At 52.6% G+C, this 25,467-nt stretch overlaps 1 protein-coding gene across 35 annotated transcripts in view; it reads left to right on the top strand.

The window, feature by feature from the left end:
* The window catches only part of LOC110471980 (nucleolar pre-ribosomal-associated protein 1-like), a 343,573-nt gene that overhangs the window by 304,759 nt on the left and 13,347 nt on the right, over positions 1-25,467 (top strand). The gene's annotated exons all lie outside the window — the stretch shown is intronic.

Here is a 25,467-nt window from a genome sequence, read left to right as displayed (position 1 = left end):
TTTTGGTGGGGACAACTTTGGTGTGGGGTGCATCCTTTGATATAAGGATTTCTTGCAATGAGGTCCCTGCCCAGGGCCAGGCGCCCCCGGGCACATCCTTTTTCCATTTTCCCTGGGAAAGAAAACTCAGCAGTCCAGGTTCCTGATGTCAGTTTGTAGGGCTCCCTTGGGTCTATCAGGGCAGCACAAGTTTGAGGTGGGGACAACTTCGGTGTGGGGTCCATCCTTCGATATAAGGATTTTTTGCAGTCAGGGCCAGGGGCCCCCAGGCACAACCTTTGGCCATTTCCTCTGCGAAAGAAAACTCAGCAGTCCAGGTTCCTGATGTCAGTTTGTAGGGCTCCCTTGGGTGTATCAGGGCAGCACAAGTTTGAGGTGGGGATAACTTCGGTGTGGGGTCCATCCTTCGATATAAGGATTTTTTGCAGTCAGGGCCAGGGGCCCCTGGGCACATCCTTTTTCCATTTTCCCTGGGAAAGAAAACTCAGCAGTCCAGGTTCCTGATGTCAGTTTGTAGAGCTCCCTTGGGTCTATCAGGGCAGCACAAGTTTTTGGTGGGGACAATTTTGGTGTGGGGTGCATCCTTCGATATAAGGATTTTTTGCAATGAGGTCCCTGCCCAGGGCCAGGGGCCCCCTGGGCACATCCTTTTTCCATTTTCCCTGGGAAAGAAAACTCAGCAGTCCAGGTTCCTGATGTCAGTTTGTAGGGCTCCCTTGGGTGTATCAGGGCAGCACAAGTTTGAGGTGGGGACAACTTCGGTGTGGGGTGCATCCTTCGATATAAGGATTTTTTGCAATGAGGTCCCTGCCCAGGGCCAGGGGCCCCTGGGCACATCCTTTTTCCATTTTCCCTGGGAAAGAAAACTCAGCAGTCCAGGTTCCTGATGTCAGTTTGTAGAGCTCCCTTGGGTCTATCAGGGCAGCACAAGATTTTGGTGGGAACAAGTTCGGTGTGGGGTCCATCCTTCGATATAAGGATTTTTTGCAGTCAGGGCCAGGGGCCCCCTGGGCACATCCTTTTTCCATTTTCCCTGGGAAAGAAAACTCAGCCGTCCAGGTTCCTGATGTCGGTTTGTAGAGCTCCCTTGGGTGTATCAGGGCAGCACAAGTTTGAGGTGGGGACAACTTCGGTGTGGGGTGCATCCTTCGATATAAGGATTTTGTGCAATGAGGTCCCTGCCCAGGGCAGGGGCCCCTGGGCACATCCTTTTTCCATTTTCCCTGGGAAAGAAAACTCAGCAGTCCAGGTTCCTGATGTCAGTTTGTAGAGCTCCCTTGGGTGTATCAGGGCAGCACAAGTTTGAGGTGGGGACAACTTCGGTGTGGGGTCCATCCTTCGATATAAGGATTTTTTCCAGTCAGGGCCAGGGGCCCCTGGGCACATCCTTTTTCCATTTTCCCTGGGAAAGAAAACTCAGCAGTCCAGGTTCCTGATGTCAGTTTGTAGGGCTCCCTTGGGTGTATCAGGGCAGCACAAGTTTGAGGTGGGGACAACTTCGGTGTGGGGTGCATCCTTCGATATAAGGATTTTTTGCAATGAGGTCCCTGCCCAGGGCCAGGGGCCCCTGGGCACATCCTTTTTCCATTTTCCCTGGGAAAGAAAACTCAGCAGTCCAGGTTCCTGATGTCAGTTTGTAGGGCTCCCTTGGGTCTATCAGGGCAGCACAAGTTTTTGGTGGGAACAAGTTCGGTGTGGGGTCCATCCTTCGATATAAGGATTTTTTGCAGTCAGTGCCAGGGGCCCCCTGGGCACATCCTTTTTCCATTTTCCCTGGGAAAGAAAACTCAGCCGTCCAGGTTCCTGATGTCGGTTTGTAGAGCTCCCTTGGGTGTATCAGGGCAGCACAAGTTTGAGGTGGGGACAACTTCGGTGTGGGGTCCATCCTTCGATATAAGGATTTTGTGCAATGAGGTCCCTGCCCAGGGCAGGGGCCCCTGGGCACATCCTTTTTCCATTTTCCCTGGGAAAGAAAACTCAGCAGTCCAGGTTCCTGATGTCAGTTTGTAGAGCTCCCTTGGGTCTATCAGGGCAGCACAAGTTTGAGGTGGGGACAACTTCGGTGTGGGGTCCATCCTTCGATATAAGGATTTTTTCCAGTCAGGGCCAGGGGCCCCTGGGCACATCCTTTTTCCATTTTCCCTGGGAAAGAAAACTCAGCAGTCCAGGTTCCTGATGTCAGTTTGTAGGGCTCCCTTGGGTGTATCAGGGCAGCACAAGTTTGAGGTGGGGACAACTTCGGTGTGGGGTCCATCCTTCGATATAAGGATTTTTTGCAGTCAGGGCCAGGGGCCCCTGGGCACATCCTTTTTCCATTTTCCCTGGGAAAGAAAACTCAGCAGTCCAGGTTCCTGATGTCAGTTTGTAGAGCTCCCTTGGGTCTATCAGGGCAGCACAAGTTTTTGGTGGGGACAACTTTGGTGTGGGGTGCATCCTTCGATATAAGGATTTTTTGCAATGAGGTCCCTGCCCAGGGCCAGGCGCCCCCGGGCACATCCTTTTTCCATTTTCCCTGGGAAAGAAAACTCAGCAGTCCAGGTTCCTGATGTCAGTTTGTAGGGCTCCCTTGGGTCTATCAGGGCAGCACAAGTTTGAGGTGGGGACAACTTCGGTGTGGGGTCCATCCTTCGATATAAGGATTTTTTGCAGTCAGGGCCAGGGGCCCCTGGGCACATCCTTTGGCCATTTTCCCTGGGAAAGAAAACTCAGCAGTCCAAGTTCCTGATGTCAGTTTGTAGGGCTCCCTTGGGTGTATCAGGGCAGCACAAGTTTGAGGTGGGGACAACTTCGGTGTGGGGTCCATCCTTCGATATCAGGATTCTTTGCAGTCAGGGCCAGGGGCCCCTGGGCACATCCTTTTTCCATTTTCCCTGGGAGAGAAAACTCAGCAGTCCAGGTTCCTGATGTCAGTTTGTAGAGCTCCCTTGGGTCTATCAGGGCAGCACAAGTTTGAGGTGGGGACAACTTCGGTGTGGGGTCCATCCTTCGATATAAGGATTTTTTGCAGTCAGGGCCAGGGGCCCCTGGGCACATCCTTTTTCCATTTTCCCTGGGAAAGAAAACTCAGCAGTCCAGGTTCCTGATGTCAGTTTGTAGAGCTCCCTTGGGTCTATCAGGGCAGCACAAGTTTTTGGTGGGGACAACTTTGGTGTGGGGTGCATCCTTTGATATAAGGATTTCTTGCAATGAGGTCCCTGCCCAGGGCCAGGCGCCCCCGGGCACATCCTTTTTCCATTTTCCCTGGGAAAGAAAACTCAGCAGTCCAGGTTCCTGATGTCAGTTTGTAGGGCTCCCTTGGGTCTATCAGGGCAGCACAAGTTTGAGGTGGGGACAACTTCGGTGTGGGGTCCATCCTTCGATATAAGGATTTTTTGCAGTCAGGGCCAGGGGCCCCCAGGCACAACCTTTGGCCATTTCCTCTGCGAAAGAAAACTCAGCAGTCCAGGTTCCTGATGTCAGTTTGTAGGGCTCCCTTGGGTGTATCAGGGCAGCACAAGTTTGAGGTGGGGATAACTTCGGTGTGGGGTCCATCCTTCGATATAAGGAGTTTTTGCAGTCAGGGCCAGGGGCCCCTGGGCACATCCTTTTTCCATTTTCCCTGGGAAAGAAAACTCAGCAGTCCAGGTTCCTGATGTCAGTTTGTAGAGCTCCCTTGGGTCTATCAGGGCAGCACAAGTTTTTGGTGGGGACAATTTTGGTGTGGGGTGCATCCTTCGATATAAGGATTTTTTGCAATGAGGTCCCTGCCCAGGGCCAGGGGCCCCCTGGGCACATCCTTTTTCCATTTTCCCTGGGAAAGAAAACTCAGCAGTCCAGGTTCCTGATGTCAGTTTGTAGGGCTCCCTTGGGTGTATCAGGGCAGCACAAGTTTGAGGTGGGGACAACTTCGGTGTGGGGTGCATCCTTCGATATAAGGATTTTTTGCAATGAGGTCCCTGCCCAGGGCCAGGGGCCCCTGGGCACATCCTTTTTCCATTTTCCCTGGGAAAGAAAACTCAGCAGTCCAGGTTCCTGATGTCAGTTTGTAGAGCTCCCTTGGGTCTATCAGGGCAGCACAAGATTTTGGTGGGAACAAGTTCGGTGTGGGGTCCATCCTTCGATATAAGGATTTTTTGCAGTCAGGGCCAGGGGCCCCCTGGGCACATCCTTTTTCCATTTTCCCTGGGAAAGAAAACTCAGCCGTCCAGGTTCCTGATGTCGGTTTGTAGAGCTCCCTTGGGTGTATCAGGGCAGCACAAGTTTGAGGTGGGGACAACTTCGGTGTGGGGTGCATCCTTCGATATAAGGATTTTGTGCAATGAGGTCCCTGCCCAGGGCAGGGGCCCCTGGGCACATCCTTTTTCCATTTTCCCTGGGAAAGAAAACTCAGCAGTCCAGGTTCCTGATGTCAGTTTGTAGAGCTCCCTTGGGTGTATCAGGGCAGCACAAGTTTGAGGTGGGGACAACTTCGGTGTGGGGTCCATCCTTCGATATAAGGATTTTTTCCAGTCAGGGCCAGGGGCCCCTGGGCACATCCTTTTTCCATTTTCCCTGGGAAAGAAAACTCAGCAGTCCAGGTTCCTGATGTCAGTTTGTAGGGCTCCCTTGGGTGTATCAGGGCAGCACAAGTTTGAGGTGGGGACAACTTCGGTGTGGGGTGCATCCTTCGATATAAGGATTTTTTGCAATGAGGTCCCTGCCCAGGGCCAGGGGCCCCTGGGCACATCCTTTTTCCATTTTCCCTGGGAAAGAAAACTCAGCAGTCCAGGTTCCTGATGTCAGTTTGTAGGGCTCCCTTGGGTCTATCAGGGCAGCACAAGTTTTTGGTGGGAACAAGTTCGGTGTGGGGTCCATCCTTCGATATAAGGATTTTTTGCAGTCAGTGCCAGGGGCCCCCTGGGCACATCCTTTTTCCATTTTCCCTGGGAAAGAAAACTCAGCCGTCCAGGTTCCTGATGTCGGTTTGTAGAGCTCCCTTGGGTGTATCAGGGCAGCACAAGTTTGAGGTGGGGACAACTTCGGTGTGGGGTGCATCCTTCGATATAAGGATTTTGTGCAATGAGGTCCCTGCCCAGGGCAGGGGCCCCTGGGCACATCCTTTTTCCATTTTCCCTGGGAAAGAAAACTCAGCAGTCCAGGTTCCTGATGTCAGTTTGTAGAGCTCCCTTGGGTCTATCAGGGCAGCACAAGTTTGAGGTGGGGACAACTTCTGTGTGGGGTCCATCCTTCGATATAAGGATTTTTTGCAGTCAGGGCCAGGGGCCCCTGGGCACATCCTTTTTCCATTTTCCCTGGGAAAGAAAACTCAGCAGTCCAGGTTCCTGATGTCAGTTTGTAGAGCTCCCTTGGGTCTATCAGGGCAGCACAAGTTTTTGGTGGGGACAACTTTGGTGTGGGGTGCATCCTTCGATATAAGGATTTTTTGCAATGAGGTCCCTGCCCAGGGCCAGGCGCCCCCGGGCACATCCTTTTTCCATTTTCCCTGGGAAAGAAAACTCAGCAGTCCAGGTTCCTGATGTCAGTTTGTAGGGCTCCCTTGGGTGTATCAGGGCAGCACAAGTTTGAGGTGGGGACAACTTCGGTGTGGGGTCCATCCTTCGATATAAGGATTTTTTCCAGTCAGGGCCAGGGGCCCCTGGGCACATCCTTTTTCCATTTTCCCTGGGAAAGAAAACTCAGCAGTCCAGGTTCCTGATGTCAGTTTGTAGAGCTCCCTTGGGTCTATCAGGGCAGCACAAGTTTGAGGTGGGGACAACTTCGGTGTGGGCTCCATCCTTCGATATAAGGATTTTTTGCAGTCAGGGCCAGGGGCCCCTGGGCACATCCTTTTTCCATTTTCCCTGGGAAAGAAAACTCAGCAGTCCAGGTTCCTGATGTCAGTTTGTAGAGCTCCCTTGGGTCTATCAGGGCAGCACAAGTTTTTGGTGGGGACAACTTTGGTGTGGGGTGCATCCTTTGATATAAGGATTTCTTGCAATGAGGTCCCTGCCCAGGGCCAGGCGCCCCCGGGCACATCCTTTTTCCATTTTCCCTGGGAAAGAAAACTCAGCAGTCCAGGTTCCTGATGTCAGTTTGTAGGGCTCCCTTGGGTGTATCAGGGCAGCACAAGTTTGAGGTGGGGACAACTTCGGTGTGGGGTCCATCCTTCGATATAAGGATTTTTTCCAGTCAGGGCCAGGGGCCCCCGGGCACAACCTTTGGCCATGTTCCCTGGGAAAGAAAACTCAGCAGTCCAGGTTCCTGATGTCAGTTTGTAGAGCTCCCTTGGGTCTATCAGGGCAGCACAAGTTTTTGGTGGGAACAAGTTCGGTGTGGGGTCCATCCTTTGATATAAGGATTTTTTGCAGTGTGTTCCCTGCCCAGGGCCAGGAGCCCCCTGGGCACATCCTTTTTCCATTTTCCCTGGGAAAGAAAACTCAGCAGTCCAGGTTCCTGATGTCAGTTTGTAGAGCTCCCTTGGGTCTATCAGGGCAGCACAAGTTTTTGGTGGGGACAACTTTGGTGTGGGGTGCATCCTTCGATATAAGGATTTTTTGCAATGAGGTCCCTGCCCAGGGCCAGGCGCCCCCGGGCACATCCTTTTTCCATTTTCCCTGGGAAAGAAAACTCAGCAGTCCAGGTTCCTGATGTCAGTTTGTAGGGCTCCCTTGGGTCTATCAGGGCAGCACAAGTTTGAGGTGGGGACAACTTCGGTGTGGGGTCCATCCTTCGATATAAGGATTTTTTGCAGTCAGGGCCAGGGGCCCCTGGGCACATCCTTTGGCCATTTTCCCTGGGAAAGAAAACTCAGCAGTCCAAGTTCCTGATGTCAGTTTGTAGGGCTCCCTTGGGTGTATCAGGGCAGCACAAGTTTGAGGTGGGGACAACTTCGGTGTGGGGTCCATCCTTCGATATCAGGATTCTTTGCAGTCAGGGCCAGGGGCCCCTGGGCACATCCTTTTTCCATTTTCCCTGGGAGAGAAAACTCAGCAGTCCAGGTTCCTGATGTCAGTTTGTAGAGCTCCCTTGGGTCTATCAGGGCAGCACAAGTTTGAGGTGGGGACAACTTCGGTGTGGGGTCCATCCTTCGATATAAGGATTTTTTCCAGTCAGGGCCAGGGGCCCCTGGGCACATCCTTTTTCCATTTTCCCTGGGAAAGAAAACTCAGCAGTCCAGGTTCCTGATGTCAGTTTGTAGAGCTCCCTTGGGTCTATCAGGGCAGCACAAGTTTTTGGTGGGGACAACTTTGGTGTGGGGTGCATCCTTTGATATAAGGATTTCTTGCAATGAGGTCCCTGCCCAGGGCCAGGCGCCCCCGGGCACATCCTTTTTCCATTTTCCCTGGGAAAGAAAACTCAGCAGTCCAGGTTCCTGATGTCAGTTTGTAGAGCTCCCTTGGGTCTATCAGGGCAGCACAAGTTTTTGGTGGGGACAACTTCGGTGTGGGGTGCATCCTTTGATATAAGGATTTCTTGCAATGAGGTCCCTGCCCAGGGCCAGGCGCCCCCGGGCACATCCTTTTTCCATTTTCCCTGGGAAAGAAAACTCAGCAGTCCAGGTTCCTGATGTCAGTTTGTAGGGCTCCCTTGGGTGTATCAGGGCAGCACAAGTTTGAGGTGGGGACAACTTCGGTGTGGGGTCCATCCTTCGATATAAGGATTTTTTGCAGTCAGGGCCAGGGGCCCCCGGGCACAACCTTTGGCCATGTTCCCTGGGAAAGAAAACTCAGCAGTCCAGGTTCCTGATGTCAGTTTGTAGAGCTCCCTTGGGTCTATCAGGGCAGCACAAGTTTTTGGTGGGAACAAGTTCGGTGTGGGGTCCATCCTTTGATATAAGGATTTTTTGCAGTGTGTTCCCTGCCCAGGGCCAGGAGCCCCCTGGGCACATCCTTTTTCCATTTTCCCTGGGAAAGAAAACTCAGCAGTCCAGGTTCCTGATGTCAGTTTGTAGAGCTCCCTTGGGTCTATCAGGGCAGCACAAGTTTTTGGTGGGGACAACTTTGGTGTGGGGTGCATCCTTCGATATAAGGATTTTTTGCAATGAGGTCCCTGCCCAGGGCCAGGCGCCCCCGGGCACATCCTTTTTCCATTTTCCCTGGGAAAGAAAACTCAGCAGTCCAGGTTCCTGATGTCAGTTTGTAGAGCTCCCTTGGGTGTATCAGGGCAGTACAAGTTTGAGGTGGGGACAACTTCGGTGTGGGGTCCATCCTTCGATATAAGGATTTTTTGCAGTCAGGGCCAGGGGCCCCTGGGCACATCCTTTGGCCATTTTCCCTGGGAAAGAAAACTCAGCAGTCCAGGTTCCTGATGTCAGTTTGTAGGGCTCCCTTGGGTGTATCAGGGCAGCACAAGTTTGAGGTGGGGACAACTTCGGTGTGGGGTCCATCCTTCGATATAAGGATTTTTTCCAGTCAGGGCCAGGGGCCCCTGGGCACATCCTTTTTCCATTTTCCCTGGGAAAGAAAACTCAGCAGTCCAGGTTCCTGATGTCAGTTTGTAGGGCTCCCTTGGGTGTATCAGGGCAGCACAAGTTTGAGGTGGGGACAACTTCGGTGTGGGGTCCATCCTTCGATATAAGGATTTTTTGCAGTCAGGGCCAGGGGCCCCTGGGCACATCCTTTTTCCATTTTCCCTGGGAAAGAAAACTCAGCAGTCCAGGTTCCTGATGTCAGTTTGTAGAGCTCCCTTGGGTCTATCAGGGCAGCACAAGTTTGAGGTGGGGACAACTTCGGTGTGGGGTCCATCCTTCGATATAAGGATTTTTTGCAGTCAGGGCCAGGGGCCCCTGGGCACATCCTTTTTCCATTTTCCCTGGGAAAGAAAACTCAGCAGTCCAGGTTCCTGATGTCAGTTTGTAGGGCTCCCTTGGGTCTATCAGGGCAGCACAAGTTTTTGGTGGGGACAACATTGGTGTGGGGTGCATCCTTCGATATAAGGATTTTTTGCAATGAGGTCCCTGCCCAGGGCCAGGCGCCCCCGGGCACATCCTTTTTCCATTTTCCCTGGGAAAGAAAACTCAGCAGTCCAGGTTCCTGATGTCAGTTTGTAGGGCTCCCTTGGGTCTATCAGGGCAGTACAAGTTTGAGGTGGGGACAACTTCGGTGTGGGGTGCATCCTTCGATATAAGGATTTTTTGCAGTCAGGGCCAGGGACCCCCGGGCACAACCTTTGGCCATTTCCCCTGCGAAAGAAAACTCAGCAGTCCAGGTTCCTGATGTCAGTTTGTAGGGCTCCCTTGGGTGTATCAGGGCAGCACAAGTTTGAGGTGGGGACAACTTCGGTGTGGGGTCCGTCCTTCGATATAAGGATTTTTTGCAGTCAGGGCCAGGGGCCCCTGGGCACATCCTTTTTCCATTTTCCCTGGGAAAGAAAACTCAGCAGTCCAGGTTCCTGATGTCAGTTTGTAGAGCTCCCTTGGGTCTATCAGGGCAGCACAAGTTTTTGGTGGGGACAACTTCGGTGTGGGGTGCATCCTTCGATATAAGGATTTTTTGCAATGAGGTCCCTGCCCAGGGCCAGGCGCCCCCGGGCACATCCTTTTTCCATTTTCCCTGGGAAAGAAAACTCAGCAGTCCAGGTTCCTGATGTCAGTTTGTAGGGCTCCCTTGGGTCTATCAGGGCAGCACAAGTTTGAGGTGGGGACAACTTCGGTGTGGGATGCATCCTTCGATATAAGGATTTTTTGCAGTCAGGGCCAGGGGCCCCCGGGCACAACCTTTGGCCATTTCCCCTGGGAAAGAAAACTCAGCAGTCCAGGTTCCTGATGTCAGTTTGTAGGGCTCCCTTGGGTCTATCAGGGCAGCACAAGTTTGAGGTGGGGACAACTTCGGTGTGGGGTCCGTCCTTCGATATAAGGATTTTTTGCAGTCAGGGCCAGGGGCCCCTGGGCACATCCTTTTTCCATTTTCCCTGGGAAAGAAAACTCAGCAGTCCAGGTTCCTGATGTCAGTTTGTAGGGCTCCCTTGGGTGTATCAGGGCAGCACAAGTTTGAGGTGGGGACAACTTCGGTGTGGGGTGCATCCTTCGATATAAGGATTTTTTGCAATGAGGTCCCTGCCCAGGGCCAGGGGCCCCTGGGCACATCCTTTTTCCATTTTCCCTGGGAAAGAAAACTCAGCAGTCCAGGTTCCTGATGTCAGTTTGTAGGGCTCCCTTGGGTCTATCAGGGCAGCACAAGTTTTTGGTGGGAACAAGTTCGGTGTGGGGTCCATCCTTCGATATAAGGATTTTTTGCAGTCAGTGCCAGGGGCCCCCTGGGCACATCCTTTTTCCATTTTCCCTGGGAAAGAAAACTCAGCCGTCCAGGTTCCTGATGTCGGTTTGTAGAGCTCCCTTGGGTGTATCAGGGCAGCACAAGTTTGAGGTGGGGACAACTTCGGTGTGGGGTGCATCCTTCGATATAAGGATTTTGTGCAATGAGGTCCCTGCCCAGGGCAGGGGCCCCTGGGCACATCCTTTTTCCATTTTCCCTGGGAAAGAAAACTCAGCAGTCCAGGTTCCTGATGTCAGTTTGTAGAGCTCCCTTGGGTCTATCAGGGCAGCACAAGTTTGAGGTGGGGACAACTTCTGTGTGGGGTCCATCCTTCGATATAAGGATTTTTTGCAGTCAGGGCCAGGGGCCCCTGGGCACATCCTTTTTCCATTTTCCCTGGGAAAGAAAACTCAGCAGTCCAGGTTCCTGATGTCAGTTTGTAGAGCTCCCTTGGGTCTATCAGGGCAGCACAAGTTTTTGGTGGGGACAACTTTGGTGTGGGGTGCATCCTTCGATATAAGGATTTTTTGCAATGAGGTCCCTGCCCAGGGCCAGGCGCCCCCGGGCACATCCTTTTTCCATTTTCCCTGGGAAAGAAAACTCAGCAGTCCAGGTTCCTGATGTCAGTTTGTAGGGCTCCCTTGGGTGTATCAGGGCAGCACAAGTTTGAGGTGGGGACAACTTCGGTGTGGGGTCCATCCTTCGATATAAGGATTTTTTGCAGTCAGGGCCAGGGGTCCCTGGGCACATCCTTTTTCCATTTTCCCTGGGAAAGAAAACTCAGCAGTCCAGGTTCCTGATGTCAGTTTGTAGGGCTCCCTTGGGTCTATCAGGGCAGCACAAGTTTGAGGTGGGGACAACTTCGGTGTGGGGTCCATCCTTCGATATAAGGATTATTTGCAGTCAGGGCCAGGGGCCCCTGGGCACATCCTTTTTCCATTTTCCCTGGGAAAGAAAACTCAGCAGTCCAGGTTCCTGATGTCAGTTTGTAGAGCTCCCTTGGGTCTATCAGGGCAGCACAAGTTTTTGGTGGGGACAACTTTGGTGTGGGGTGCATCCTTCGATATAAGGATTTTTTGCAATGAGGTCCCTGCCCAGGGCCAGGCGCCCCCGGGCACATCCTTTTTCCATTTTCCCTGGGAAAGAAAACTCAGCAGTCCAGGTTCCTGATGTCAGTTTGTAGAGCTCCCTTGGGTGTATCAGGGCAGTACAAGTTTGAGGTGGGGACAACTTCGGTGTGGGGTCCATCCTTCGATATAAGGATTTTTTGCAGTCAGGGCCAGGGGCCCCTGGGCACATCCTTTGGCCATTTTCCCTGGGAAAGAAAACTCAGCAGTCCAGGTTCCTGATGTCAGTTTGTAGGGCTCCCTTGGGTGTATCAGGGCAGCACAAGTTTGAGGTGGGGACAACTTCGGTGTGGGGTCCATCCTTCGATATAAGGATTTTTTCCAGTCAGGGCCAGGGGCCCCTGGGCACATCCTTTTTCCATTTTCCCTGGGAAAGAAAACTCAGCAGTCCAGGTTCCTGATGTCAGTTTGTAGGGCTCCCTTGGGTGTATCAGGGCAGCACAAGTTTGAGGTGGGGACAACTTCGGTGTGGGGTCCATCCTTCGATATAAGGATTTTTTGCAGTCAGGGCCAGGGGCCCCTGGGCACATCCTTTTTCCATTTTCCCTGGGAAAGAAAACTCAGCAGTCCAGGTTCCTGATGTCAGTTTGTAGAGCTCCCTTGGGTCTATCAGGGCAGCACAAGTTTGAGGTGGGGACAACTTCGGTGTGGGGTCCATCCTTCGATATAAGGATTCTTTGCAGTCAGGGCCAGGGGCCCCTGGGCACATCCTTTTTCCATTTTCCCTGGGAAAGAAAACTCAGCAGTCCAGGTTCCTGATGTCAGTTTGTAGGGCTCCCTTGGGTCTATCAGGGCAGCACAAGTTTTTGGTGGGGACAACATTGGTGTGGGGTGCATCCTTCGATATAAGGATTTTTTGCAATGAGGTCCCTGCCCAGGGCCAGGCGCCCCCGGGCACATCCTTTTTCCATTTTCCCTGGGAAAGAAAACTCAGCAGTCCAGGTTCCTGATGTCAGTTTGTAGGGCTCCCTTGGGTCTATCAGGGCAGTACAAGTTTGAGGTGGGGACAACTTCGGTGTGGGGTGCATCCTTCGATATAAGGATTTTTTGCAGTCAGGGCCAGGGACCCCCGGGCACAACCTTTGGCCATTTCCCCTGCGAAAGAAAACTCAGCAGTCCAGGTTCCTGATGTCAGTTTGTAGGGCTCCCTTGGGTGTATCAGGGCAGCACAAGTTTGAGGTGGGGACAACTTCGGTCTGGGGTCCGTCCTTCGATATAAGGATTTTTTGCAGTCAGGGCCAGGGGCCCCTGGGCACATCCTTTTTCCATTTTCCCTGGGAAAGAAAACTCAGCAGTCCAGGTTCCTGATGTCAGTTTGTAGAGCTCCCTTGGGTCTATCAGGGCAGCACAAGTTTTTGGTGGGGACAACTTCGGTGTGGGGTGCATCCTTCGATATAAGGATTTTTTGCAATGAGGTCCCTGCCCAGGGCCAGGCGCCCCCGGGCACATCCTTTTTCCATTTTCCCTGGGAAAGAAAACTCAGCAGTCCAGGTTCCTGATGTCAGTTTGTAGGGCTCCCTTGGGTCTATCAGGGCAGCACAAGTTTGAGGTGGGGACAACTTCGGTGTGGGATGCATCCTTCGATATAAGGATTTTTTGCAGTCAGGGCCAGGGGCCCCCGGGCACAACCTTTGGCCATTTCCCCTGGGAAAGAAAACTCAGCAGTCCAGGTTCCTGATGTCAGTTTGTAGGGCTCCCTTGGGTCTATCAGGGCAGCACAAGTTTGAGGTGGGGACAACTTCGGTGTGGGGTCCGTCCTTCGATATAAGGATTTTTTGCAGTCAGGGCCAGGGGCCCCTGGGCACATCCTTTTTCCATTTTCCCTGGGAAAGAAAACTCAGCAGTCCAGGTTCCTGATGTCAGTTTGTAGGGCTCCCTTGGGTGTATCAGGGCAGCACAAGTTTGAGGTGGGGACAACTTCGGTGTGGAATCCATCCTTCGATATATGGATTTTTTCAAGTGAGGTCCCTGCCCAGGGCCAGGGGCCCCCTGGGCACAACCTTTTTCCATTTTCCCTGGGAAAGAAAACTCACCAGTCCAGGTTCCTGATGTCAGTTTGTAGGGCTCCCTTGGGACTCTCAGGGCAGTGCAAGTTTGAGGTGGGGGCAGATGAAGTCTCAGAGATATCCTTTGATGTTCTTATTTTTGCAGTCAGGCGCCCACCCAGGGTCAGGGGACCTGTGCGCCAATTCCAGACTTTTTCCCTGGGAAAGAAAGCTCACCAGTGCAGGTTCCTGATGTCAGTTTGTAGGTCTGCCTTGGCACGGTACGGGCAGCACAAGTTTGAGGTGGGGACAACTTCGTTCTGGGAGATATTCTTTGATGTTCCTATTTGTTGCAGTCAGACTCCCACCCGGGGTCAGGGGACCTGAGCGCAAATTCCAGCCTTTTCCCTGGGAAAGGAAACATAGCAGTCCAGGTTCCTGATGTCAGTTTCTAGGGAAGCATTGGGACTGTCAGGGCAGCGCAAGTTTGAGGCGGGGACAGCTTTGTTCTGGGATGCATCCTTTGATGTTTGGAGTTTCTGGAGTGAGGTGCCAGCTCAGGGCCTGGGGCACCTGGGCATATTTCCCAGCCTTTTCCCTGGAAAGAAAACTCACCAGTCCAGGTTCCTGATGTTAGTTTGTAGGGCTCCCTTGGGACTCTCAGGGCAGTGCAAGTTTGAGGTGGGGGCAGATGAAGTCTCGAAGATATCCTTTGATGTTCTTATTTTTGCAGTCAGGCGCCCACCCAGGGTCAGGGGACCTGTGCGCAAATTCCAGACTTTTTACCTGGGAAAGAATGATCACCAGTGCAGGTTCCTGATGTCAGTTTGTAGGTCTCCCTTGGCACGGTACGGGCAGCACAAGTTTGAGGTGGGGACAGCTTTGTTCTGGGAGATATTCTTTGATGTTCCTATTTGTTGCAGTCAGACTCCCACCCGGGGTCAGGGGACCTGAGCGCAAATTCCAGCCTTTTCCCTGGGAAAGGAAACATAGCAGTCCAGGTTCCTGATGTCAGTTTCTAGGGAACCATTGGGACTGTCAGGGCAGCGCAAGTTTTAGGTGGGGACAGTTTTGTTCTGGGATGCATCCTTCGATGTTTGTAGTTTTTGCATTCAGGTGCTAGCTCAGGGCCAGGGGCCCCTTGGCACATACTTTGGCCATTTTCCCTGGGAAAGAAAACTCACCAGTCCAGGTTCCTGATGTCAGTTCGTAGGGATTCCTTGGGTCTATCAGGGCAACACAAGTTTGAGGTGGGGACAGCTTTGTTCTGGGCTGCATCCTTTGATGTTTGGAGTTTTTGGAGTGAGGTGCCAGCTCAGGGACTGGGGCACCTGGAAATATTTTCCAGCCTTTTCCCTGGAATGAAAACTCACCAGTCCAGGTTCCTGATGTCAGTTTGTAGGGCTCCCTTGGGACTTTCAGGGCAGCACAAGTTACATGTTGGGGCAGATGAAGTCTCGGAGATATCCTTTGATGTTCTTATGTGTTGCAGTCAGGCGCCTGCCCAAGGCCAGGGGGACCTTTGCTCTAATTCCAGCCCTTTTCCCTGAAAAGGAAACTCACCAGTCCAGGATCCTGATGTCAGTTTGTAGGTCTCCCTTGGCACTGTACTGGCAGCACAAGTTTGAGGTGGGGACAGCTTTGTTCTGGGATGCATCCTTCAATGTGTGGAGTTTTTGGAGCGAGGCGCCAGCTCAGGGCCAGGGGCCCCTGGGCACATTTGCCAACCTTTTCCCTGGAAAGAAAACTCACCAGTCCAGGTTCCTGATGTCAGTTTGTAGGGCTCCCGTGGGACTCTCAGGGCAGCGCAAGTTTGAGGTGGGGGCAGATGAAGTCTCGGAGATATCCTTTGATGTTCTTATGAGTTGCAGTCAGGCGCCTGCCCAAGGCCAGGCGGACCTTTGCTCTAATTCCAGCCCTTTTCCCTGAAAAGGAAACTCACCAGTCCAGGTTCCTGATGTCAGTTTGTAGGGCTCCCTTGGGACTCTCAGGGCAGTGCAAGTTTGAGGTGGGGGCAGATGAAGTCTCAGAGATATCCTTTGATGTTCTTATTTTTGCAGTCAGGCGCCCACCCAGGGTCAGGGGACCTGTGCGCCAATTCCAGACTTTTTCCCTGGGAAAAAAAGCTCACCAGTGCAGGTTCCTGATGTCAGTTTGTAGGTCTGCCTTGGCACGGTACGGGCAGCACAAGTTTGAGGTGGGGACAACTTCGTTCTGGGAGATATTCTTTGATGTTCCTATTTGTTGCAGTCAGACTCCCACCCGGGGTCAGGGGACCTGAGCGCAAATTCCAGCCTTTTCCCTGGGAAAGGAAACATAGCAGTCCAGGTTCCTGATGTCAGTTTCTAGGGAACCATTGGGACTGTCAGGGCAGCGCAAGTTTGAGGTGGGGACAGCTTTGTTCTGGGATGCATCCTTCGATGTTTTGATTTTTTGCATTCAGGTGCCCACCCAGGGCCGGGGGCTCCTGGGCACATTTCCCAGACTTTTCCCTGGAAAGAAAACTCACCAGTCCAGGTTCCTGATGTCAGTTTGTATGTCTCCCTTGGCACTGTACTGGCAGCACAAGTTTGAGGTGGGGACAGCTTTGTTCTGGGATGCATCCTTCGATGTTTGGAGTTTTTGGAGTGAGGCGCCAGCTCAGGGCCTGGGGCCCCTGGGCACATTTCCCAGCCTTTTCCCTGGAAAGAAAATTCACCAGTCCAGGTTCCTGATGTCAATTTGTAGGGCCCCCTTGGGACTCTCAGGGCAGCGCAAGTTTGAGGTGGGGGCAGATGAAGTCTCGGAGATATCCTTTGATGTTCGTATGAGTTGCAGTCAGGCGCCTGCCCAAGGCCAGGGGGACTTTTGTTCTAATTCCAGCCTTTTTCCCTGAAAAGGAAACTCACCAGGCCAGGTTCCGGATGTCAGTTTCTAGGGAACCATTGGAACTGTCAGGGCAGCGCAAGTTTGAGGCGGGGACAGCTTTGTTCTGGGATGCATCCTTTGATGTTTGGAGTTTCTGGAGTGAGGTGCCAGCTCAGGGCCTGGGGCACCTGGGCATATTTCCCAGCCTTTTCCCTGGAAAGAAAACTCACCAGTCCAGGTTCCTGATGTCAGTTTGTAGGGCTCCCTTGGGACTCTCAGGGCAGTGCAAGTTTGAGGTGGGGGCAGATGAAGTCTCAGAGATATCCTTTGATGTTCTTATTTTTGCAGTCAGGCGCCCACCCAGGGTCAGGGGACCTGTGTGCCAATTCCAGACTTTTTACCTGGGAAAGAATGATCACCAGTGCAGGTTTCTGATGTCAGTTTGTAGGTCTCCCTTGGGTGTATCAGGGCAGCACAAGTTTGAGGTGGGGACAACTTCGGTGTGGGGTCCGTCCTTCGATATAAGGATTTTTTGCAGTCAGGGCCAGGGGCCCCTGGGCACATCCTTTTTCCATTTTCCCTGGGAAAGAAAACTCAGCAGTCCAGGTTCCTGATGTCAGTTTGTAGAGCTCCCTTGGGTCTATCAGGGCAGCACAAGTTTTTGGTGGGGACAACTTCGGTGTGGGGTGCATCCTTCGATATAAGGATTTTTTGCAATGAGGTCCCTGCCCAGGGCCAGGCGCCCCCGGGCACATCCTTTTTCCATTTTCCCTGGGAAAGAAAACTCAGCAGTCCAGGTTCCTGATGTCAGTTTGTAGGGCTCCCTTGGGTCTATCAGGGCAGCACAAGTTTGAGGTGGGGACAACTTCGGTGTGGGATGCATCCTTCGATATAAGGATTTTTTGCAGTCAGGGCCAGGGGCCCCCGGGCACAACCTTTGGCCATTTCCCCTGGGAAAGAAAACTCAGCAGTCCAGGTTCCTGATGTCAGTTTGTAGGGCTCCCTTGGGTCTATCAGGGCAGCACAAGTTTGAGGTGGGGACAACTTCGGTGTGGGGTCCGTCCTTCGATATAAGGATTTTTTGCAGTCAGGGCCAGGGGCCCCTGGGCACATCCTTTTTCCATTTTCCCTGGGAAAGAAAACTCAGCAGTCCAGGTTCCTGATGTCAGTTTGTAGGGCTCCCTTGGGTGTATCAGGGCAGCACAAGTTTGAGGTGGGGACAACTTCGGTGTGGAATCCATCCTTCGATATATGGATTTTTTCAAGTGAGGTCCCTGCCCAGGGCCAGGGGCCCCCTGGGCACAACCTTTTTCCATTTTCCCTGGGAAAGAAAACTCACCAGTCCAGGTTCCTGATGTCAGTTTGTAGGGCTCCCTTGGGACTCTCAGGGCAGTGCAAGTTTGAGGTGGGGGCAGATGAAGTCTCAGAGATATCCTTTGATGTTCTTATTTTTGCAGTCAGGCGCCCACCCAGGGTCAGGGGACCTGTGCGCCAATTCCAGACTTTTTCCCTGGGAAAGAAAGCTCACCAGTGCAGGTTCCTGATGTCAGTTTGTAGGTCTGCCTTGGCACGGTACGGGCAGCACAAGTTTGAGGTGGGGACAACTTCGTTCTGGGAGATATTCTTTGATGTTCCTATTTGTTGCAGTCAGACTCCCACCCGGGGTCAGGGGACCTGAGCGCAAATTCCAGCCTTTTCCCTGGGAAAGGAAACATAGCAGTCCAGGTTCCTGATGTCAGTTTCTAGGGAAGCATTGGGACTGTCAGGGCAGCGCAAGTTTGAGGCGGGGACAGCTTTGTTCTGGGATGCATCCTTTGATGTTTGGAGTTTCTGGAGTGAGGTGCCAGCTCAGGGCCTGGGGCACCTGGGCATATTTCCCAGCCTTTTTCCTGGAAAGAAAACTCACCAGTCCAGGTTCCTGATGTTAGTTTGTAGGGCTCCCTTGGGACTCTCAGGGCAGTGCAAGTTTGAGGTGGGGGCAGATGAAGTCTCGAAGATATCCTTTGATGTTCTTATTTTTGCAGTCAGGCGCCCACCCAGGGTCAGGGGACCTGTGCGCAAATTCCAGACTTTTTACCTGGGAAAGAATGATCACCAGTGCAGGTTCCTGATGTCAGTTTGTAGGTCTCCCTTGGCACGGTACGGGCAGCACAAGTTTGAGGTGGGGACAGCTTTGTTCTGGGAGATATTCTTTGATGTTCCTATTTGTTGCAGTCAGACTCCCACCCGGGGTCAGGGGACCTGAGCGCAAATTCCAGCCTTTTCCCTGGGAAAGGAAACATAGCAGTCCAGGTTCCTGATGTCAGTTTCTAGGGAACCATTGGGACTGTCAGGGCAGCGCAAGTTTGAGGTGGGGACAGTTTTGTTCTGGGATGCATCCTTCGATGTTTGTAGTTTTTGCATTCAGGTGCTAGCTCAGGGCCAGGGGCCCCTTGGCACATACTTTGGCCATTTTCCCTGGGAAAGAAAACTCACCAGTCCAGGTTCCTGATGTCAGTTCGTAGGGATTCCTTGGGTCTATCAGGGCAACACAAGTTTGAGGTGGGGACAGCTTTGTTCTGGGCTGCATCCTTTGATGTTTGGAGTTTTTGGAGTGAGGTGCCAGCTCAGGGACTGGGGCACCTGGAAATATTTTCCAGCCTTTTCCCTGGAATGAAAACTCACCAGTCCAGGTTCCTGATGTCAGTTTGTAGGGCTCCCTTGGGACTTTCAGGGCAGCACAAGTTACATGTTGGGGCAGATGAAGTCTCGGAGATATCCTTTGATGTTCTTATGTGTTGCAGTCAGGCGCCTGCCCAAGGCCAGGGGGACCTTTGCTCTAATTCCAGCCCTTTTCCCTGAAAAGGAAACTCACCAGTCCAGGATCCTGATGTCAGTTTGTAGGTCTCCCTTGGCACTGTACTGGCAGCACAAGTTTGAGGCGGGGACAGCTTTGTTCTGGGATGCATCCTTCAATGTGTGGAGTTTTTGGAGCGAGGCGCCAGCTCAGGGCCAGGGGCCCCTGGGCACATTTGCCAACCTTTTCCCTGGAAAGAAAACTCACCAGTCCAGGTTCCTGATGTCAGTTTGTAGGGCTCCCGTGGGACTCTCAGGGCAGCGCAAGTTTGAGGTGGGGGCAGATGAAGTCTCGGAGATATCCTTTGATGTTCTTATGAGTTGCAGTCAGGCGCCTGCCCAAGGCCAGGCGGACCTTTGCTCTAATTCCAGCCCTTTTCCCTGAAAAGGAAACTCACCAGTCCAGGTTCCTGATGTCAGTTTGTAGGGCTCCCTTGGGACTCTCAGGGCAGTGCAAGTTTGAGGTGGGGGCAGATGAAGTCTCAGAGATATCCTTTGATGTTCTTATTTTTGCAGTCAGGCGCCCACCCAGGGTCAGGGGACCTGTGCGCCAATTCCAGACTTTTTCCCTGGGAAAAAAAGCTCACCAGTGCAGGTTCCTGATGTCAGTTTGTAGGTCTGCCTTGGCACGGTACGGGCAGCACAAGTTTGAGGTGGGGACAACTTCGTTCTGGGAGATATTCTTTGATGTTCCTATTTGTTGCAGTCAGACTCCCACCCGGGGTCAGGGGACCTGAGCGCAAATTCCAGCCTTTTCCCTGGGAAAGGAAACATAGCAGTCCAGGTTCCTGATGTCAGTTTCTAGGGAACCATTGGGACTGTCAGGGCAGCGCAAGTTTGAGGTGGGGACAGCTTTGTTCTGGGATGCATCCTTCGATGTTTTGATTTTTTGCATTCAGGTGCCCACCCAGGGCCGGGGGCTCCTGGGCACATTTCCCAGACTTTTCCCTGGAAAGAAAACTCACCAGTCCAGGTTCCTGATGTCAGTTTGTATGTCTCCCTTGGCACTGTACTGGCAGCACAAGTTTGAGGTGGGGACAGCTTTGTTCTGGGATGCATCCTTCGATGTTTGGAGTTTTTGGAGTGAGGCGCCAGCTCAGGGCCTGGGGCCCCTGGGCACATTTCCCAGCCTTTTCCCTGGAAAGAAAATTCACCAGTCCAGGTTCCTGATGTCAATTTGTAGGGCCCCCTTGGGACTCTCAGGGCAGCGCAAGTTTGAGGTGGGGGCAGATGAAGTCTCGGAGATATCCTTTGATGTTCGTATGAGTTGCAGTCAGGCGCCTGCCCAAGGCCAGGGGGACTTTTGTTCTAATTCCAGCCTTTTTCCCTGAAAAGGAAACTCACCAGGCCAGGTTCCGGATGTCAGTTTCTAGGGAACCATTGGAACTGTCAGGGCAGCGCAAGTTTGAGGCGGGGACAGCTTTGTTCTGGGATGCATCCTTTGATGTTTGGAGTTTCTGGAGTGAGGTGCCAGCTCAGGGCCTGGGGCACCTGGGCATATTTCCCAGCCTTTTCCCTGGAAAGAAAACTCACCAGTCCAGGTTCCTGATGTCAGTTTGTAGGGCTCCCTTGGGACTCTCAGGGCAGTGCAAGTTTGAGGTGGGGGCAGATGAAGTCTCAGAGATATCCTTTGATGTTCTTATTTTTGCAGTCAGGCGCCCACCCAGGGTCAGGGGACCTGTGTGCCAATTCCAGACTTTTTACCTGGGAAAGAATGATCACCAGTGCAGGTTTCTGATGTCAGTTTGTAGGTCTCCCTTGGGTGTATCAGGGCAGCACAAGTTTGAGGTGGGGACAACTTCGGTGTGGGGTCCGTCCTTCGATATAAGGATTTTTTGCAGTCAGGGCCAGGGGCCCCTGGGCACATCCTTTTTCCATTTTCCCTGGGAAAGAAAACTCAGCAGTCCAGGTTCCTGATGTCAGTTTGTAGAGCTCCCTTGGGTCTATCAGGGCAGCACAAGTTTTTGGTGGGGACAACTTCGGTGTGGGGTGCATCCTTCGATATAAGGATTTTTTGCAATGAGGTCCCTGCCCAGGGCCAGGCGCCCCCGGGCACATCCTTTTTCCATTTTCCCTGGGAAAGAAAACTCAGCAGTCCAGGTTCCTGATGTCAGTTTGTAGGGCTCCCTTGGGTCTATCAGGGCAGCACAAGTTTGAGGTGGGGACAACTTCGGTGTGGGATGCATCCTTCGATATAAGGATTTTTTGCAGTCAGGGCCAGGGGCCCCCGGGCACAACCTTTGGCCATTTCCCCTGGGAAAGAAAACTCAGCAGTCCAGGTTCCTGATGTCAGTTTGTAGGGCTCCCTTGGGTCTATCAGGGCAGCACAAGTTTGAGGTGGGGACAACTTCGGTGTGGGGTCCGTCCTTCGATATAAGGATTTTTTCCAGTCAGGGCCAGGGGCCCCTGGGCACATCCTTTTTCCATTTTCCCTGGGAAAGAAAACTCAGCAGTCCAGGTTCCTGATGTCAGTTTGTAGGGCTCCCTTGGGTGTATCAGGGCAGCACAAGTTTGAGGTGGGGACAACTTCGGTGTGGAATCCATCCTTCGATATATGGATTTTTTCAAGTGAGGTCCCTGCCCAGGGCCAGGGGCCCCCTGGGCACAACCTTTTTCCATTTTCCCTGGGAAAGAAAACTCACCAGTCCAGGTTCCTGATGTCAGTTTGTAGGGCTCCCTTGGGACTCTCAGGGCAGTGCAAGTTTGAGGTGGGGGCAGATGAAGTCTCAGAGATATCCTTTGATGTTCTTATTTTTGCAGTCAGGCGCCCACCCAGGGTCAGGGGACCTGTGCGCCAATTCCAGACTTTTTCCCTGGGAAAGAAAGCTCACCAGTGCAGGTTCCTGATGTCAGTTTGTAGGTCTGCCTTGGCACGGTACGGGCAGCACAAGTTTGAGGTGGGGACAACTTCGTTCTGGGAGATATTCTTTGATGTTCCTATTTGTTGCAGTCAGACTCCCACCCGGGGTCAGGGGACCTGAGCGCAAATTCCAGCCTTTTCCCTGGGAAAGGAAACATAGCAGTCCAGGTTCCTGATGTCAGTTTCTAGGGAAGCATTGGGACTGTCAGGGCAGCGCAAGTTTGAGGCGGGGACAGCTTTGTTCTGGGATGCATCCTTTGATGTTTGGAGTTTCTGGAGTGAGGTGCCAGCTCAGGGCCTGGGGCACCTGGGCATATTTCCCAGCCTTTTCCCTGGAAAGAAAACTCACCAGTCCAGGTTCCTGATGTTAGTTTGTAGGGCTCCCTTGGGACTCTCAGGGCAGTGCAAGTTTGAGGTGGGGGCAGATGAAGTCTCGAAGATATCCTTTGATGTTCTTATTTTTGCAGTCAGGCGCCCACCCAGGGTCAGGGGACCTGTGCGCAAATTCCAGACTTTTTACCTGGGAAAGAATGATCACCAGTGCAGGTTCCTGATGTCAGTTTGTAGGTCTCCCTTGGCACGGTACGGGCAGCACAAGTTTGAGGTGGGGACAGCTTTGTTCTGGGAGATATTCTTTGATGTTCCTATTTGTTGCAGTCAGACTCCCACCCGGGGTCAGGGGACCTGAGCGCAAATTCCAGCCTTTTCCCTGGGAAAGGAAACATAGCAGTCCAGGTTCCTGATGTCAGTTTCTAGGGAACCATTGGGACTGTCAGGGCAGCGCAAGTTTTAGGTGGGGACAGTTTTGTTCTGGGATGCATCCTTCGATGTTTGTAGTTTTTGCATTCAGGTGCTAGCTCAGGGCCAGGGGCCCCTTGGCACATACTTTGGCCATTTTCCCTGGGAAAGAAAACTCACCAGTCCAGGTTCCTGATGTCAGTTCGTAGGGATTCCTTGGGTCTATCAGGGCAACACAAGTTTGAGGTGGGGACAGCTTTGTTCTGGGCTGCATCCTTTGATGTTTGGAGTTTTTGGAGTGAGGTGCCAGCTCAGGGACTGGGGCACCTGGAAATATTTTCCAGCCTTTTCCCTGGAATGAAAACTCACCAGTCCAGGTTCCTGATGTCAGTTTGTAGGGCTCCCTTGGGACTTTCAGGGCAGCACAAGTTACATGTTGGGGCAGATGAAGTCTCGGAGATATCCTTTGATGTTCTTATGTGTTGCAGTCAGGCGCCTGCCCAAGGCCAGGGGGACCTTTGCTCTAATTCCAGCCCTTTTCCCTGAAAAGGAAACTCACCAGTCCAGGATCCTGATGTCAGTTTGTAGGTCTCCCTTGGCACTGTACTGGCAGCACAAGTTTGAGGTGGGGACAGCTTTGTTCTGGGATGCATCCTTCAATGTGTGGAGTTTTTGGAGCGAGGCGCCAGCTCAGGGCCAGGGGCCCCTGGGCACATTTGCCAGCCTTTTCCCTGGAAAGAAAACTCACCAGTCCAGGTTCCTGATGTCAGTTTGTAGGGCTCCCGTGGGACTCTCAGGGCAGCGCAAGTTTGAGGTGGGGGCAGATGAAGTCTCGGAGATATCCTTTGATGTTCTTATGAGTTGCAGTCAGGCGCCTGCCCAAGGCCAGGCGGACCTTTGCTCTAATTCCAGCCCTTTTCCCTGAAAAGGAAACTCACCAGTCCAGGTTCCTGATGTCAGTTTGTAGGGCTCCCTTGGGACTCTCAGGGCAGTGCAAGTTTGAGGTGGGGGCAGATGAAGTCTCAGAGATATCCTTTGATGTTCTTATTTTTGCAGTCAGGCGCCCACCCAGGGTCAGGGGACCTGTGCGCCAATTCCAGACTTTTTCCCTGGGAAAAAAAGCTCACCAGTGCAGGTTCCTGATGTCAGTTTGTAGGTCTGCCTTGGCACGGTACGGGCAGCACAAGTTTGAGGTGGGGACAACTTCGTTCTGGGAGATATTCTTTGATGTTCCTATTTGTTGCAGTCAGACTCCCACCCGGGGTCAGGGGACCTGAGCGCAAATTCCAGCCTTTTCCCTGGGAAAGGAAACATAGCAGTCCAGGTTCCTGATGTCAGTTTCTAGGGAAGCATTGGGACTGTCAGGGCAGCGCAAGTTTGAGGTGGGGACAGCTTTGTTCTGGGATGCATCCTTCGATGTTTTGATTTTTTGCATTCAGGTGCCCACCCAGGGCCGGGGGCTCCTGGGCACATTTCCCAGACTTTTCCCTGGAAAGAAAACTCACCAGTCCAGGTTCCTGATGTCAGTTTGTATGTCTCCCTTGGCACTGTACTGGCAGCACAAGTTTGAGGTGGGGACAGCTTTGTTCTGGGATGCATCCTTCGATGTTTGGAGTTTTTGGAGTGAGGCGCCAGCTCAGGGCCTGGGGCCCCTGGGCACATTTCCCAGCCTTTTCCCTGGAAAGAAAATTCACCAGTCCAGGTTCCTGATGTCAATTTGTAGGGCCCCCTTGGGACTCTCAGGGCAGCGCAAGTTTGAGGTGGGGGCAGATGAAGTCTCGGAGATATCCTTTGATGTTCGTATGAGTTGCAGTCAGGCGCCTGCCCAAGGCCAGGGGGACTTTTGTTCTAATTCCAGCCTTTTTCCCTGAAAAGGAAACTCACCAGGCCAGGTTCCGGATGTCAGTTTCTAGGGAACCATTGGAACTGTCAGGGCAGCGCAAGTTTGAGGCGGGGACAGCTTTGTTCTGGGATGCATCCTTTGATGTTTGGAGTTTCTGGAGTGAGGTGCCAGCTCAGGGCCTGGGGCACCTGGGCATATTTCCCAGCCTTTTCCCTGGAAAGAAAACTCACCAGTCCAGGTTCCTGATGTCAGTTTGTAGGGCTCCCTTGGGACTCTCAGGGCAGTGCAAGTTTGAGGTGGGGGCAGATGAAGTCTCAGAGATATCCTTTGATGTTCTTATTTTTGCAGTCAGGCGCCCACCCAGGGTCAGGGGACCTGTGTGCCAATTCCAGACTTTTTACCTGGGAAAGAATGATCACCAGTGCAGGTTTCTGATGTCAGTTTGTAGGTCTCCCTTGGCACGGTACGGGCAGCACAAGTTTGAGGTGGGGACAGCTTTGTTCTGAGAGATATTCTTTGATGTTCCTATTTGTTGCAGTCAGACTCCCACCCCGGGGTCAGGGGACCTGAGTGCAAATTCCAGCCTTTTCCCTGGGAAAGGAAACATAGCAGTCCAGGTTCCTGATGTCAGTTTCTAGGGAACCATTGGGACTGTCAGGGCAGCGCAAGTTTTAGGTGGGGACAGTTTTGTTCTGGGATGCATCCTTCGATGTTTGTAGTTTTTGCATTCAGGTGCTAGCTCAGGGCCAGGGGCCCCTTGGCACATACTTTGGCCATTTTCCCTGGGAAAGAAAACTCACCAGTCCAGGTTCCTGATGTCAGTTCGTAGGGATTCCTTGGGTCTATCAGGGCAACACAAGTTTGAGGTGGGGACAGCTTTGTTCTGGGCTGCATCCTTTGATGTTTGGAGTTTTTGGAGTGAGGTGCCAGCTCAGGGCCTGGGGCACCTGGAAATATTTTCCAGCCTTTTCCCTGGAATGAAAACTCACCAGTCCAGGTTCCTGATGTCAGTTTGTAGAGC

This window comes from Lonchura striata, chromosome 19, assembly GCF_050655825.1.
Source record: "Lonchura striata isolate lonStrDom1 chromosome 19, ASM5065582v1, whole genome shotgun sequence".
In the NCBI taxonomy this organism is placed as follows: Eukaryota; Metazoa; Chordata; class Aves; order Passeriformes; family Estrildidae; genus Lonchura; species Lonchura striata.
Note: the sequence above shows the minus strand (reverse complement) of the source record. Positions and strands in the feature narration are given on the sequence as shown.